At 31.1% G+C, this 17,800-nt stretch overlaps 1 protein-coding gene across 2 annotated transcripts in view; it reads left to right on the forward strand.

Annotated features, from left to right (window-relative positions):
• Positions 1-17,800, forward strand: part of LOC107443647 (plexin-B) — a 600,640-nt gene that overhangs the window by 236,861 nt on the left and 345,979 nt on the right. For both annotated transcript variants that reach the window (XM_087157228.1, XM_087157229.1), the window contains one exon: positions 11,428-11,468. The gene's annotated coding sequence lies outside the window, so the exon portion shown is untranslated. The remainder of the gene's footprint in view (positions 1-11,427; positions 11,469-17,800) is intronic.

Here is a 17,800-nt window from a genome sequence, read left to right on the forward strand (position 1 = left end):
ATTCCATTTTAGTGAAAAAAAGTTAAGTTAGGAAATCTACTTTCTGATGTGCTCTCGTAAACACGATATTTCAACTATTCGGGAGACATCTGATCTACAATAATATTTTTAATCGATACAACCCCAAACGTCTCGCTATCGATTCTCCAATAAATCCAGAAGCAATAGGGAGAACGGTCTTCAACTCTCCAAGATAAGCATCGCTTTCCTTATTTTACAGGAGCGTCATTAACCCAACACTGCGACGTTAGAAAATTAAATAATGAGTCGGCAGCTAATAGAATCACTGCGGTCATTTAAAAGGCCTTAATTAGGAAAGCTCCCCTGAGGTTTGCTTTATTTTCTAAAGCTCTCCCTCCTATCCTAAACGATTTAATTGAATTTATTTAGGGAAACTCTTTCTCTGACGCGCGTATTGCCAGAGAGAAAGTTTTCAAACTACTTAAATACGGCAACTACTCTTTTCGTAAAACACCTTAAGTCTAGACCAGTTTCTCCGTAATATTTAATAGAATTTGTTATAAATGGTTTTTCCATTCTACTTGCCCTACTATTAAAGCAATTATTTATCCAAAGTAGGAACTTTTTCTAACTCATATAGATTCTTAATCGATTATACTTTGTAGATTGAAAAGTTTTCATTAGAATGCTGAAATAACAAAAACCTCTTACGCAGAACTTGCAATCAAAGAGCTTGAAAATGTATCCATCAATTCACATGTTCAATATAAGCATGCCATACACACGTGTTTCTTTTCATATTAATATAGAATCAAAATAAGTTAATTATTTTGTTTGAAAAGAGTTTATTCCGTATTTGCAAGATTAAATTTTATTAATTTTCAATTTAATAACACATTAAATTCAAAATTTTCGTAGTATCAATATTATTGAAAATTTAATATAAATAATTAAATATAAAATTAATTATCAAGCGTGCTTATTAGCTCAAAATGTAGCCGTATTTTTAACTGCTATTTTGTACCGAGTATCCTAAAAATGTCGTTATAGTTATTATAAACAAACGTTATAGTTATTATAAATAAACAAACTAATAAAAAAATAGAAGGAGATTGTTCAAATTATACTGTTTGCTGCGTTCTGCTTAGTTTGTTCTCTTTTCTCACATAATTTTAAAAATAATATAAACATTCGTCAACAGATGGCGCTGATGACTAGAGAAGATGTGAAACAATGCTTTCTTCTGCTTGTACAACTATTCTTACTAAAGTATTATCCTGGGTGTCAGTTAATTTTGTCATCACGTTGCTGCCACATAGGTAGTTATTTTAAAAGCATTGTTATAGGTCTTCTTTGCTAACATCGGCTAACATTGTTGAGGAATTCTGTTACTTATTTTCACTTTTGGTTAGAAGAAATAAGTGGTTTGTACATTAAAAATACACCCCGATTTGATTTTCATTTTGTCCCTACTCCTATTTATTATAACATGGATTGCAACCTTAATACCTCTTAACTGGCATAAACATTGAAAATACACTCCTGCTTTGATTTTCATTTCGACCTTGCTCCCACCTTATTATAACATGGATTGTTTACCTTAATACCTCTTAACTGGCATAAACATTGAAAATACACTACTGCTTTGATTTTCATTTCGACCGTGCTCCCACCTCATTGTAACATGGATTGTCAACCTTAATACCTCTTAACTGGCATAAGCATTGAAAATACACTACTACTTTGATTTTCATTTCGACCTTGCTCCCACTTTATTGTAACATGGATTGTCAACCTTAATACCTCTTAACTGGTATACACATTGAAAATACACTACCACTTAGATTTTCATTACGACCTTGCTCCCACCTTATTGTAACATAGACTGTCGACCTTAATGCTTCCCAGCGCGTGGTGATGTTTTAATAGAAATTAGGACAAATGAATGCAAAATACGAGGGTTATTTGTCAGATATTTTAAAGGTAATAGGCACTACTATCTCAACTAATTAAAAAGCATCAAAACTTCTTTTGCAGTAACAAAACCTTTAAGCATGCTCCGTTAAAAGAAACTTGAAGTGAAATTCTACTAGTCACTTTAAGCTTCTAATCTTCTACGAGACTAAGTTTTAAGAACTCGAAGCGACAGTGGAGAAGAAGAAAAAAAATTAACTCGTGTGTTTTAATAGCAGTTTAAAAAGAGCATACCATCCATAACAACTTGACAGGAAACTGAAAAAGAAACAGCTACTACATGTGTGATGTTTTCTAAAGGGAGAAAAAAAATTGTGATATTTTTTTTCCTCTATGCTTGAAGTTGGCAAGAAAGATATTTAGAATAATAATAGAACGAATTGTGGGAGGGGTGCCCAAACACTAGAGAAGAAGACCAAGAAGTAAATCATTCAAAAGAGCAATTATTTTAGGCATTTGCTTTTGAAGGCTTTGTTGAAATACGCCATTGAATTTAATGACTTATGAAGATAATCTTTTGAGAGTAATGAAGCTTCTTTTTTTTTATTTATGTGTGTCCACATCAAGTGTTTTAAAAGCCATACCTAACATTTAAATACTCTACATAGCTATGTACCAGAATTTTGATTCTTGTAACTAAAATTACTCTGTTAATTAAAATTAATAGACTATAAAGAAATCTCCGCTTTTATCTATTAGCATCCAATTTCGCTGTATGTTATTATGCACATTGCAGATTGTACGATATACACCGAAGAGCCATTACATTATGACCACCCTCCATCTATAACAATGGACTCGTCCAGGTTTTCATGGTTTCTCGCCCAGGAACAATGTTTTCATGAGGCACATTAGGACCCATAATCCTCATAGAACAAGCCCTGACGTCTGTAAGCTACTTGAACATAGTTGCAGACCAGGTTCACCCATTCATGGCAAAAGTTTTTCCTGCGGGAGATGGTGTTTACCAACAAGATAATAATACACCATGTCATAAGGGTCGAATCGTCATTGATTGGTTCGAGGAACATTCCAGTGACTTTCAAGCCATGTCTTGGCCCCCAAATTCACCTGACCTTAATCCAATAGAGCATTTCTGGTCCTACTTGGAAAACCAAATTCGTGCTGCCACGCTACCCCCTCGCAATGTGAGGGAATTGCAGAACCAGTTTGTGAGCGCTTGGTACCAGATACCTCAGACTACCTATCAGCACCTTGTGGAATCAATGCCACGGCGGGTGCTAGCAGTTTTGAGGGCGAAAGGTGGTCCTACATGTTATTAGAGCAGGGTGGTCATAATGTAATGGCTCTTCGGTGTATATTACTAAACAGAAACGCTATTTCTGTAACAGAATAATATTTCAAAGATAATTTCTATCACAGAAATTACTTCCTTTCAGTATTATAGAAAACAAGTTTTACGGTATGAAAATTATTAGGTTTTTTTCAATTCCATCTATTAAATTTTCAGCTATAATTTATAACTTACAAATTAGTTTCAGTTGTAATTGCACGTTTTTACACCTCATTAACTTAAAATTATTGCTTGTGATATGAAATCTGCATTTTGTCAACCATGGTTTCTATTCCGCTGTTTTTAAAATCTGAGCGTAAGCCAAATTAAACACTCTATTCAAAATTCTAATAATGTGTATTAACACTAAATGTTTCAAATTCAAATCGATGATGAAATTAAAATTCCTAGGGGAATGGTGTTAAAACAGTTTATATGAATTCTTTATCAATTTATGCAAATTCTTACGCCAATGCTACTGAAAACTCTTTAGCTTAATACTTTTGCATAGTTCAAAGGATTTATTTCCCTAAGGCAAACTCAAAAATAGGAATTGTAAACTTTAAAAGTATAATTTCAGATCTAATATTTGCTTTTAACTTTCGAATTATTGTAACAAAATTGTTAATTTTGAATCCTTATTTGAAATCCTTTATATTCTGTTCTATAACATTTTTATTTTTTTTCAGTGCATAAAATATACAGTATTCGACTTACTTTAAATGTGCTCAAAGAGATAATAGAAATTATCCAATAGTTGCAATATAAAGAATATTTATTTATTGTAAAACACAGATCAATAATATTGAATTATTCTACTGAAAATTACTGGCATAAATTATATATGGCATGGCATTTAATATCTAACTATTCCTATTCATCAAGTTGTTTTGATATGCTTACATGTTTTAAAACTCACTCTCTTCTCTTTATATATATATATATATATATATATATATATATATATATATATATATATATATATATATATATATATATATATATATATATATATATATATATATATATATATATATATATATATATATATATATATATATATAATTATCTTATTTTAGGATAATTATTCTTTATTCACAAATATCGCATTAAATTATGGCAAAAGATGTGTCCTGAGGAAGACTTTTGCTTTTTCCCATTAATAGTTTTCTATTTTATATTATTTTACTATTATTATTTGCATATATATACTCTTTTCATTCTGTAAATATTTCTATTTTTGAACCGAAAATTTCGTACCAAACATCATTTTTCCTTTTGTCTTTTAAATATTTCTAATGATTGAAATCAATGGGTGCAAAATTTATGCATGTTATGGAACTTTCTTGTTAAAATATTTTGAAGTAAAATCTTAATTAAAAAGACAGATCACTTTACTGTAAATTATGTAAGCACTGCTTGGTGGTTCAAGTAAAACGCGCAGTTAATAAAAAATAAACGAAAATTCAAAAAGAGTGGGGTAAAAAACTTAAAATAAAAAGCTATATATAAAAAAAGCGAAGTAAAAAGACAAAATTATGGTGATGAGTTAGTTGTTAGCCAAGTTAAAAAGCGGATCCTCACCCTTTATATTTATTTATTTTCTCATTTTTATCCTCAGTCTTGTTTTCTTTTCTGACATTGTTGAGAAAAAAAGAGAAAGGAATGAATTATTTTTTTTACCACTTCTTCGTACTGAAAATAGAACAGCAAAAACATTTATCAGTCACAGGTCGGTTCTCATTAACGCGGAAAAGCATAAGAAGCATGCTGCATAGCAAAACTTTTAAAAGCTGCCTCGTAAATTATGTTTCTCTCTCATAATTGGAGACGAACCATGAGGTAAAGTTGCCTTTTAAATTGGATGTAATTTCTTCGAGTGTGACTTCCCTTCTTCTTCTTCTTTGTCATTCACCGACCGTTTAAAGTTACAGTTACAACGGAGAAAAAAAAATCGATGTATAATAACGCCCAGGCAGCGGTGATTTCTTCCCTTTCTTCAGGAGTTTTTATTTGGATTTTTTTTCACTTTTTCAAAATGAAATGATAAAATTTAATTTTGGTTTCGAATAATTTGAAGTTTTTTCAAAGGAAGGGTGAAGAAAATTAAAATATACCGTGCCATGGTGCACTTACCGGCTTATTAACCGGATTGTCTGAATGTTAGAGTACAAATATTAAACAAATTATTTACTTTATTATTATTAACAATGTTATTAACAATTTAATTCTTAAACTCTGTGTTAAGTTTCTGTTGCACAAGCTATACCTAAACACTAAACGTAACTAGGGATCTTTTTGCTCCTGCGACCTGGCTATTGGGCGGATGGTCGAGACCGGTTGTTCAGACTCGGTCCGTAGTCGAACTCGCTCAATTCAGGTCAAACTCGGTCCAACCAGCTGCATAGAACTCGACCCAGGTAAAAAAAACGTGTTTTTTTTTGGAAAAATAAAGTCTCGTCAAATTTAGGGATCTTTTTGCTCCTGAGACCAGGCTATTGGACGGAAGGTCGAGACCGGTTGTTCAGACTCGGTCTGGGGTCGAACCCGTTCAATTCAGGTCAAACTTGGTCCAACCAGCTTCATAGAACTCGACCCAGGTTCGAAAACCGTGTTTTTTGGAAAAATAAAGTCACGTTCAATTTAGTATGTACTCGGCAAATTTAGTAAAAAAAAGTATGTACTTTTTAAACAAAGAGTATTATGTGGATACATAATACTCTTTGTTTAAACAGAACATACTTTTTTCTCTAATGCCCACTTGGGAAATTACTAACGTCATACAGGCATCTGAAGGGTAGATTTGTTGACCACTTTTCCAGGGCTCCATATTAAGTTGCCCAACGTTGCTCCCACAGATAATACTGAGAATGAAAGAACATCTATGCCTTGCGCGGGATTCGAACCAAGAACCTTTCTGATGCAAGACCTGTTCCCTGATAAGCCGGTCGGCAAAGTGCACATACTAAATTATTTCAAATTTACTTAGTGAATATTCCAGCTACTTAGCTGTATGACTTTTTTTACCCATTGAATTTGAAGTTAAAATGACGGCAGTAAGGTATATAATTTTCTGCACCATTTTAAAAAATGCAATTTTACATAGCAAAATATGAAATTAGAGCAAAACTTGTCTAATAGTTCCTGAGACATCGAATTTTGAAAATGTCGTACATTTAAAATTCTATTTCTCTGATACTATTCGACTGTTATACTTTAATTTCAAATTTTGAGCTGTAAAATTGCATTCTTTAAAATGACCTAAAATTGTCTATCTTACAATTCAGTTTTTTTTAATATATTTAAAATAAAAAATGAATATTTACTAAAAGTTATTTTTTCCCTGGAATTATCTTTGGATAAATAAATTTTATAGTTGTGTTCAACAATTTTTCAATTTACATAAAATTAAACTGTTATTAAGAGGTTCAGAGGTTAAGAGGGAAAATTAAACTGTTATTAAGAGGTTCAGAACAGCTCACCTGATCGAAGTATTGGGACAATATTTCCCAGATTGCTGCTACCCCCTATAATTTGGGTTTCAGAAATCCGGTTCCATCGAAAAAAATATATATATTTATGCAGATAAAATAGAATTTGTGTCTGATTTCGTAACTTAAAATATCGTCTGCGCGAAGTAATTAGCATATTTGACGTCACCTCTTCGAACCATGGAGATAAAGTTCTTGAACGTGAAATTCCAATGATTAAATGAAAAGTTATTCAGGATAAACCGTTTTTTTTTTCTTTGTGCACTGTACATCTTATGATAAAGTCAGTATAATAACGTCTATATTTATGTTTCACAAGTGAGAGATTAACCGAAAATTGGCCTTGACCAATAACTCATCGATGTCTATCTGTTAGCCATAATTAACCGAAAATTGGCCTTGACCAATAACTCATCGATGTCTCTCTGTTAACCATAATTATGTTAACCACGATTCCGCACATATAAATGGCATCAATCGAGACCTATATGTGATATTATATTGATTTATCCTAATTAGTAACTTTTGGAATCTTATATGAAGGATATTTTTGAATCTTGAAAAAGAAAATCTAAAAGTGAATATCAAATGTTCCTAAAAATTTTCACCAGGAATCTAACTTCGAGGAATAAATCATCAAACTCACAATTTCAACATTAATATTAAACTCCAAAATCTATTTAAGTGCATTGATTTCAAAATTAAATAGCAATACCTCACAATGATGTACCATGTGAATTTCGAACAAAACTTACTTTCAGCTGTTAGTTTTTATATTTAGTTAGATCTCTTCATCAGATTCCAAAACTGCATTCAAATATCCTTCTACATCAGTTAGGGTGTGGCCATGGTATATTCTTTAATGACTTCCCCCCACCCAGCGCCCCCTGGCGCTCAAGTTAAGTTACATCATCGATGATATCCTCGATACTTTCTCTCGTGTAATTGGCGATTATTACAGTCCTCCGAAGCAAGCATATTTGGGAGCCGCTATTGTAATTTGGTTACCGAGCGTGGACGATTAAAAAAAATGAGAGAATCATAATAATTATACTCACGAGAGTTGGCGAAATGATGAATCGATTACTCGATGGTCATCGATGTTACTCAATCGCTATGATCGTCAATCGATCACTTTCACTTCCAGGACTCGACACTTGGGTTGTATTAATCATTGCGGTTAATGATGGTCATTAGGCTGGAAGCTCCAGTGACCGCTCGTTGCTCGATCGATAAAGTTTACTGCTATTCCCCTCTGTAAAATATACTGCTTTAACAACTGTCCTTGTTGTATTTGCAGAATGAATTCTAGAATTCCTGATGGCACTATTCCGTAGGCTAATATTACTTTAACAGTTGCTCCTGTAATAACTGGAGAATGGCTTCTGTAAATCCCAATCCTAAAATGCTAATCGATATTTTAATTAAATAAGTAAAGTTTGATTGTCGCTTGTTTCTAACAATTGAGAAAAGCGTTTGAAAAATTTTACTGCTTTAGCAAATTTTGTTAAATGCGACTTTAACAACTGTCTTTCTTGTATTTGCAGAACATATTCTAGAAATCTTGATGGCACCATTCTGTAGGCTAATACTACTTTAACAGTTTCTCCTATAACAAATTGAGAATTTCTAATCCTGCGAAAATGATCGATAGCTAAATGGAATAAATAAAGTTTAATGAGATCTAATTTGCTGTTTCCTCCTGTTTCTAAAAATTGAGAAAAGCATTTTAAAATTTTTTACATATATACGGTAACTTTTAGTTGCTAATTGAAATTTTTTTTATTGCCTTGGTAAATGTCTCTAAAAATTACGTTTTAATACGCTTTTATTTAAAAAAATAAAGGAAAGATTAAAAAAAATTAAAAACAATTTCTCCAAAATCATATAATGTTTTTAGTTTAAATTATAATGATTGTTATATAAGACACTCTAAAAAATTTTAATGGTAAGAAAAATTATAACATATTATTAGCAATAATAGAAGCATAAATTTTGATTCTAATTTAAATCAATCGAAACAAAGGTTTAAAACATTTTTTAAGTGTTCTGCGAAATTATACCATATATACTTAAGAACATACTTGTACCATGTGTATTCCATATTTTTTTTTTTTTAGCTTATGAAATAGCAGGCAATTTAAGTATACTTCGAAGCACTTTTAAAAAAGGAAACTAAATTTTCATGGAATAGCACTGCATTAAAGTCCATAGTTTTTATCATAGTTTATTTTTACATGAAAAATAAGTAAAAACATATTTTTTCCTAACAGCGTTCCGATTCTCAATGTTTAGAGAACGAAAAAATAACTCAAAAAATTCCCATTTTTTTAAGCAATATTTCAGTTTAATTGGTAAACTTAACTTATATTTTCCAAAAAGAAAATATTAAATTATTTTTATGACTTACTAAACAAAAATAATTTGAATTTAAAATAAGTTAAAGTTATTATTTTTTTTCACTGTAATATTTATCAACAAACTCTTCAAAAAATACTCGATATCAAATCATCTGCATTAAATCACCAATTTTCTCAAATACCGTACTTCAAATTACTCTCTACTTTACAAAGAAGATGATCATTTCCTTTTTTTTTCCATATATTTTTTAAGAACTAAAAAATCGTTATCTTATAAGCAGCTTAATTGAAGATTTTACAATAAATTATCGCTTTTAATTGTCCAGGATAGGCTATTTTTTTCAGTTTCACTTACTAAACATAACAATTCACTTATAAAGCAAAAAGTCGAATTACTTCTTTCGATAGATTTACCAAAATCGAAGAGGAAAAAAATTGACCGTAGAGTGCACTCCACCAAGCGTTGGCCGCTACCATTCTCCTGAAGTAGTGGGGGGAGTAAGAGTAGGGACCTTTTAGATACCTCCAAATTAAACCCCACGGCCAAACAAGGAAAAAAAAAGGTAATCAGGAGCCCACACAGTACAGGATCGATCCAGTAACGATCCAACTTTTTCCCTTCCTTATTATTTTTTTCGTATGTTTGAAACAATGGTAATGAAAAAAAGGGAAAAAAAAATTCCCTTTTTTTTTCTGAAATTGTCCTCTTGAAAAGGCAAAGATGCTGACATTGTTGGACTTCGGTTCGTATAAGAAGAGCACCTTAAATCCCCAGCTTCAGCTACAGAAGAGCATTCAATAGCTCACGTAGACAAGATGTGGGGAAAGAACAGGGGAAAAAAAAGGGAAAAAATTTGCTGTTTCACCACTTATCCGGGAGTAGGACACGTAACGCTAGTGTCCGTTCGTCTTTCCTGCCGGATGTCCACCGTAACGTGGAATTTAAAATCCAGCTGCATAGGGAGGGAACAGTAGAATCTGGATGTATATCACGCTATGCAAGATATATGTCCACGTTCTAAAGTTATTTCTTTTTCTTTTACCGCTATCTTAGACGATTTTTAAAAGGTGAAATCAAATCGGAATATATTGATCCAAATGTCTCTAACAAAGTTATGGTAGTTTATATACGTTTTTTTCTTTCCCTATTTTCTACTGACGCATTCGCTAGAATTTTATTAAGAATTTCTCGTAATTTTTATAATTTTTAATTCTGCCTTCAAATTTTCACGAAAAATTACGGGAAAAAGTCTATTTTTCCGGTCATGACAACTTGGTTTTTAAAAAACATTTTTTCCTTTATCGGAGTGTGAATCATAACTCATTACGTTTTTTTTTTCCATTTAGGGACAAGCATTTATTTTTTCACGTTGGAATTTGCAGCGTTTCAATTAAATTTTAATAAATTTTTTAGACACTTTTTTTTCAATTCTTATTTATATAAATTCGATATTCATATAAACATCGAAGCATGTTTTATTGTTTCGAAAAACAAAGCTTAAGAGATAATTCCTTTAGCTATGAAATATTTATCTTGGAAATTATTTATTTTGCTTTCGAATATAAATGAATACGGAAAGTACTACGAAGATAAACACCATTTTTACGTCAAAACAATTTAGCAACCCAAATTAGCGTTGCTCTTATGACAAAGCTTTGCTAGAGATAGACGTTTCATATGAAGATGCACTTTTAGCATTTTCCGTATCTTCATATTTTCATCGTTACTATTTCACCGTACCACCTAACCTTTAGCTTTTAGCATTTTCCGTATCATCATATTTTCATCGTTACTATTTCACCCTACCACCTTACCTTTAGCTTTTAGCATTTTCAGTATCTTCATATTTTCATCGTTACTATTTCACCCTACCACCTTACCATTAGCTTTTAGCATTTTCCGTATCTTCATATTTTCATCGTTACTATTTCCCCGTACCACCTTACCTTTAGCTTTTAGCATTTTCCGTATCTTCATATTTTCATCGTTACTATTTCACCGTACCACCTTACTTTACCTTACAATATAACGTACTTTATACTTATTAATATATTTACAATACAACGTACTTCATACAATATAATTCGGTGAGTTTCACTTTTTATGCAACAAAAATCATGAAATAACTACAAAACTGCTTTATTTACCAATACCAAATCTGTTACAGCTGAAATTAAACTTGAAACAAATATATTTTTTTTTGTGTTTATTATTAGTATTTTTATAGCCTTTTCATTCTTTTTTATTTATTGCTAATTACGTACATACTGATCATGTTCTCATTTGTCTGTTTCATTAATTCAATATTTAACATTAAAAATTAATAAAATGAATTTCTTTTTTTAGGAACGATTCACAAGTCTCCAAGGATTGATCGGTCTAAATAGGTAAGTTAGCCTCTTTAATCTCTTTTCCTTATTAATTTTACAATTTATTTTAGTGCGCTTTTTATTAGTTATAAGCAATTTCTATCGTATATAGTTTTCAAAAAATAAGAAATAAATTTTATAGTACAATAATAAATACATAATTAATAAATGATATAAATAATAAATAATCTGTAATAGTTTAAACTAATAGAGCACATTTTTTTTGTTCCTTTAATTGTAATTATTTATTTATTATTATTATTATTGAGTATTAATTAATAATATTAATTATTACTATCAATTATCAATATTAATTATTAGCATTTATTATTGCTTCCATTATTTATCAAAGTAAAAATTTTTAAGATAGTAGTATCATAAAATTTCTACTTAATAGTATGCATGTCTATTATATAAGCTTTGTTTTTTTTCCTTTTACTTTCAAAAATCGTTTAAAAAAGTAATACGATTTGTATAATAAGAACCATTCACGCACAGAATGATTGCCTCTCTGATTTTGAAGGGAAAAAATAATCCCTAAAATCTGTATCGTTTCTTTTGCTTGAGTTGAAGCTTTTATCTTTTTCCCAAGTTTCTTCATTTATATACTTTTTTTTCCCTAGCTCAAAAACCCTTCTTTTAAAAGAACAGCTATTAATTTAGAAAGAAACGTTCTTTACAAGTACACATTCTGAATTTTTCTTCTTAGTTCGTTGTATTAAAAGAAGTTTTTTTTTTCCCTGGAAAAGTTGAACAAGAAGTTGCAAGTTTCAGTTAGAAATGAGTTTTGTTCTTCAATTGGAAAAACATTACTATTATTTAGGTTAAAACTGTGCACCTATTGCCGTAGTTTGAAGCAAAAAGAAGAAATAAAAAACTCAATTCTGTTGTCTGTTTCTATGACATCTTTGAATCAAAAAAATTTAATTCTCGAAATTAAATAGCTTGTGTGTATTTTCAAACAGTAAAAATCAAGCTTCAAATAAGTCACCCTTATAACTCTTCAATTCAACAATTCAAATAATTCTCTTCAAATTTTAAGTAAAAAGTGAATAAAAAGAGGGAAACATTAAAACAAATGTGCTTTCAGTATTTATTGGATTGGTATTAGGCTATGCATTTTGTTTTTTATTAATTTCGTATGTCTGTTCACTTCAATAAAAATACTACGATGTGAATTATTACTACTTTTTCCGTACCTTTATCAATTTATTAATCTCTAATTATTTAGGGGGTCAGTGACCGTTCAGAACAATAAAAGTGCAATTTTTATTAAATCATTTTCCAATTTTAACAGAACATTAATAGTAATATTGTAATATAATATAATATGTAATATAATCTGTGTTCAAAGTTTTAGAATAAAATAGTAATTAGTTTCGAAGTTAACTAAAAATTAAAATCATGGTTTTTAATTGTTGACAATTAAAAAGTTTCCGGTGAGCAATTTTCAATTTTTTAAATTAAATTTTTGTATAAATATGTTGTTTAAAGGTATTTAAATAAATTTAAGTGGTTATAGTAGCCGTATAAAGTTATAACAAACAGAGGGATAAAAAAAAATATTCACCAAAACTTTCTTCAAAAAACATTTTTCATTATATTTTGTTCAATTATTAAAAATTAAATTAAGGTATGGAGTTAATCAAATGCCATTGAAATTAAACAAGATGCATCAAAGATTACCTGAAAATATTTTCATAACAATGAAACAAAAGCTGATGTTCAAAGATCTTTTTTTGAAAACTTCAAGGACGGACATTTGAAAAATTCCATTACGTGAAAAGGCAACTTTGTCAATGAGAATTGCATATTAATTGCATACAAGAATTGCATATTATACTGCATATTAATATATAGAAATAACTTTTTTCTTAACTCTCTAAGGAAAATTTCGTTTCGAACAAGATTGGTTGAATATAACTAATTAAAACGTAGATTTTTTTTTTAATAACTAAAAAACTAAAGAATGGAATTTTGAAGGATTTTTCTCATTCTGAATATCTTTTGCCCCTATGAAAAATCAGGAGCCAATGCTTTGAAATGCATACAATCCATTACAACTGCGAAACAAAACTGCCATCCATCTTCAGCAAACATTTTACAACTCGCCAAGTTTTCAAACTCCTCTTAGGACTAATCATAGCTATTCTTCTTGCAAATTAACATTGCTATCTCCAACAGCTGGAGGTTTAAATAGCCAAACAAATTTTTTTCCGAGAACTTTATCTCATTATATTTTCCCCTCCACATGAGATGTATGACAATATGATTATGCTCAATTCACAAGGGAAGGAAGGTAACATTTTAAATGACAACACATTCCAAAAGAAAGCATGTGCAGGAGGGGTTGACCAATTATTCTTTCTCTCTAATCAGCCAAATCTAATCCACACACCCCACTACAACCCCTTTTGCCATGAAAGAAAAAGGTTAGATTTAACAGAAAAGATAGATAACGTGCGTTGTCTGGGTCGAGATTATTTTATTATCGGGGTGCGTGGCACTGAGAATAATTGGTTTTCGCCACTGTTCGTTAAAACGGGAGTAAGGATATCTCAAAGAAATGAAGTGAGGAGCGATTATTAAAGGACCCAGCCACCCTCCTCATCTAAACTGTAATCGCGTTGAGGTGTTCTTTGATTGAGTTGAGTTTTCAGGGAATAATGAGATTCCATGGAATAGATAAAAAGCGGATCTATCCACCCTCGATGAAAGAGGAATTAGATGGAGTGATTGTAGCCCGATTAAACTTGTGGAAAATCGTTATTTTTCGGTGAGTAACCGCATGGGAAAGTGTAGACATGTTTTCTTTAGTGCATATTGTTTTGTAGGGGTGTTCCTAAATTAAATGGCGTTTCTGCAACGTGATTTGTTGATTGGTTGCTGCAATAGGGAAGGATCTAAGCTATAAGATGTGATTTTTCTTTGTAGGAAATACCTGAGAAATCCTTTGAAGTTTTATAAATAGTAAGAGATGTGAAGTACGCCAATTTAAATTCTTTCCTGAGTAATCAATAGTTTAGATTCAATCGCCAACTGTGCCGGAAAATATTCCTTGGCATCCAAAATGAATCCATTGAGAGACAGCTAAATTAATGAGGGGTAAATATTTGTTTCTTACAGCGAAATTAATGCATCTTTAAACAAAACATTAAATTTATTGACTAAGATTCGCATTGTTTTCATGGTGTAAATGCTAATATTTAAAAGATGTTAGATTCCCGCATTAGTTTCACACTTTTATTTTCGAAAAAGCACTTGATCCTTGATGGTTCAGAGCGTTCGTCTTCCAATGAGGTGAACCGGATTCGAATCTCTAGAATGGCTGGTAAATGTGAATTCCGCACCCGGCTAGCCCCGACCCACAGTGCTGGCGTAAAGTATCCTCATTAGTAGATGGATCATGAGTTAGAGTCCCCTTGCCGTCAGGCTAGCCTGGTTTCTTCTCCATGTGACGCAATAGCTGTTTAGTTTCATCAAGAAGTTCTCCACGAAGGCAAATTTCTCCCAATACTTGACCCAGGAGTTGAAAGTAAAATGATCAACAAGACCAAAAAAAATTGTTAAATTAACATTGTTTCTCTAAGGTACTAAGGTACTTTTCAGTACCACTTCACATTCTTGAGCAACATAATTAACATTTAACCAAGGCTGCCCTAAATACCAACAACGATTAAAATATATATATTTCAGATTGTAAATATGTGCTTTTATTAACGTATTAAGGTTAAAAAAAATAATATAACTACTTAGTTCCAAGATAAATGAATTATCCTTTTTTCTATAAATGCAATATTTACACTATTAAAAAAATAATTTGGTTATTTAACGGTTAACGAGCAAAGCCTTGTGGATCTGCTGTGAACTAAAAACAGCCTGACTATTATAATTTAACTTAAACATTAAAAAAACTGCCCAGCAAAAAGCTGGAAAATTTTGATTTAAATATAAACTAAACAAAAATTACTTATTTCTTAATTCCATTAAAAATTCCATGTAAACTTTAATTTAAACTGGCGTCTAAGCTGCAAGTTCTGCATTTATTTATTTCCCTGCTTTTTTTCCGGCTGAACGTGTATTTCTGTACCTACTAAACTAATATATTATGAGATAAAATACTTATCGCTTGATTCAGTAAAAGCTTATGTTATCACGGTCACAAAACAACAAATCATGACAGAAAATTATTATCCTCCAGAGTGATAAACTATAATGTATCCATTAATAAGGCATGTAACTAAAGATAATATCGATTTTTTTTTAGTCATCTCCTTTAACTAAAACCATTTTTTATCAGCATTCTCATAGTAGAATAAACAAATTATAGTAATTCTTATTTCTTGGGTTGATTATTTATTGTTCAGGAATACGCTTATCCAATACCAGCAGGTCGAAAGTGAAATAAGGACGGAAAAAGTCACAGTTACGACAAGCTACCTCTCGTCTCTTACTAAAACGATTAAAGCATAGCATCACCAATATATTAAGTGACCTCATCGCCTCCTAGTAGCTACATTCGCAGGTCCAAAACGTTATATAATACATCAGACAAAAGTCATCTAGAATGTTGAAAAATATTTTGTGCACATAAAGCACTATGAGGGCAGAATGCGGATACTTTGAATACGAAGTGAAGCTTTAGTTTTTAAACTATCGATTTATCTTCCTAAAAAATTGTATTTGATTAAAACTTGAACATTTCAAATGGTTGAATTTCAGCCGTGATGGCTAAGGGGATAGAGTGTTTGCCTCCGTAAGAGATGAACTGGATTCAAATCCCAGCGGTGACTGGTTGATACGAATTCTTCTCTTTGCTCGCACCGACCAAAGTTCTGATGTAAAATATCATCACAGGTATATTAATTATAAGTTAGGATACCCTTCTCCGTCGGGCTAACCGTGGGAGATTTTCGTGATTTTTCCTCTCTATCTAACGCATATGTTTGTCAATTCCATAAAAGTCCTCTACGAAATCTAGTTTGTCTCAATGCCTGATTCAGGAGTTCCCTTGTATTCTGTCAAAATTATAAGGCTACGGAGCTGATCATAAATAATAAATTCAGAATTGGGTATGGCCGGGATAGCCTGGTCGGTAAGGCGCTGGGCCCATGTCCGAGAGTTCGTGGGTTCGAACCCCACCGGCCGAAAACTCCCCGTGTGGTAAAGTGACTGATGCACGCTAAATCTGTCGAGTCGCAAAAGTCCTCCACGTTCTCATAACAAATCAATACCTCTGGGGGTAGTGAATTGGAGATCGATCGTTCTCTGATTCAGGTCAAAATTACGATCTGTAGATGAATGAATGGATGTATGAATGGGTCCACCCTATAAACGGGCAGGGCCAAAGAGTATAGAAGGGCTGGTTCACTCCTATGAAGTATCTCTCGCCGCGCCGATCCTCCTACGTCACTCTAGTGACGTCACTTTGGCGCAAAGCTCGCACTTTTACTTCAAGAACGGAGCGTTTGACCTTACTAGCTCTAACTAATATTGGATCATTTCTTTTTGCGAGATATTCTAAGACATTTGTTACTTTCTATAATGATTTTCCTCAGTTTTTGCAGTGAATTTACAAGAATTTAAAACTATTATCGAAATGCCAGTTTGCGCGATTGCAACTTGCAAAAATTCTGATACAAAAACAAAAGGAAAATGTATAATTTTTCGCGTGTTCCCTAAAGTAAATGAACAACTATGTAAAGAATGGATTCCGAAATGACACAGTTAATATAAAACAGCAATACGTTTATTCTGTCGTAAAGAACTTTTATAAAAATTCATTATCTAAATAGAAACCGCCTCGTTACTTCATAAAGAAAGGCAGGTGAAAAGAATTAAAAAATGGATAAAGTCAAAGAAAATTAAAATGTAAATAAAAAGTATAAATAAAATATATAGTATATAGTTGAAATTCTCCTAATTTCATAACATATTTTTTAATGTAGTTATTCTAAATATTTATGATTTTTTTTAAAAATTATATTCTCTTCAATTTAAATATCTATAAATTATATCATCATAAATTTAAATGTCTATAAACAATTGTAAAATTTCTAATTTCATTATGAATCTAAATTATTATTTTGTTTCTGTAATTAGCGTTTAAGGTTGATGTTTCCTAATGATTAAGTATGAACAAATTCCTATTAACGACAGATTTTAAAATCAGGGATTCTAAATTTAACTTAACTTATCGTTATAAAAGAATATGTAGATAAAAAAAGTGTCGATATATGCCTTCATTTTTCTTAATAGTTAAAGTTAAAAATGAACTTTTTAAAATAAAGTATTCATCGTGTCATTTTCACCAACTAGCAAAACATTTTTATAAGTTTAAAATGGTATTT

This window comes from Parasteatoda tepidariorum, chromosome 2 (genome assembly GCF_982258835.1).
Source record: "Parasteatoda tepidariorum strain Cologne lab strain chromosome 2, Ptep-v5.0, whole genome shotgun sequence".
Taxonomy (NCBI): domain Eukaryota; kingdom Metazoa; phylum Arthropoda; class Arachnida; order Araneae; family Theridiidae; genus Parasteatoda; species Parasteatoda tepidariorum.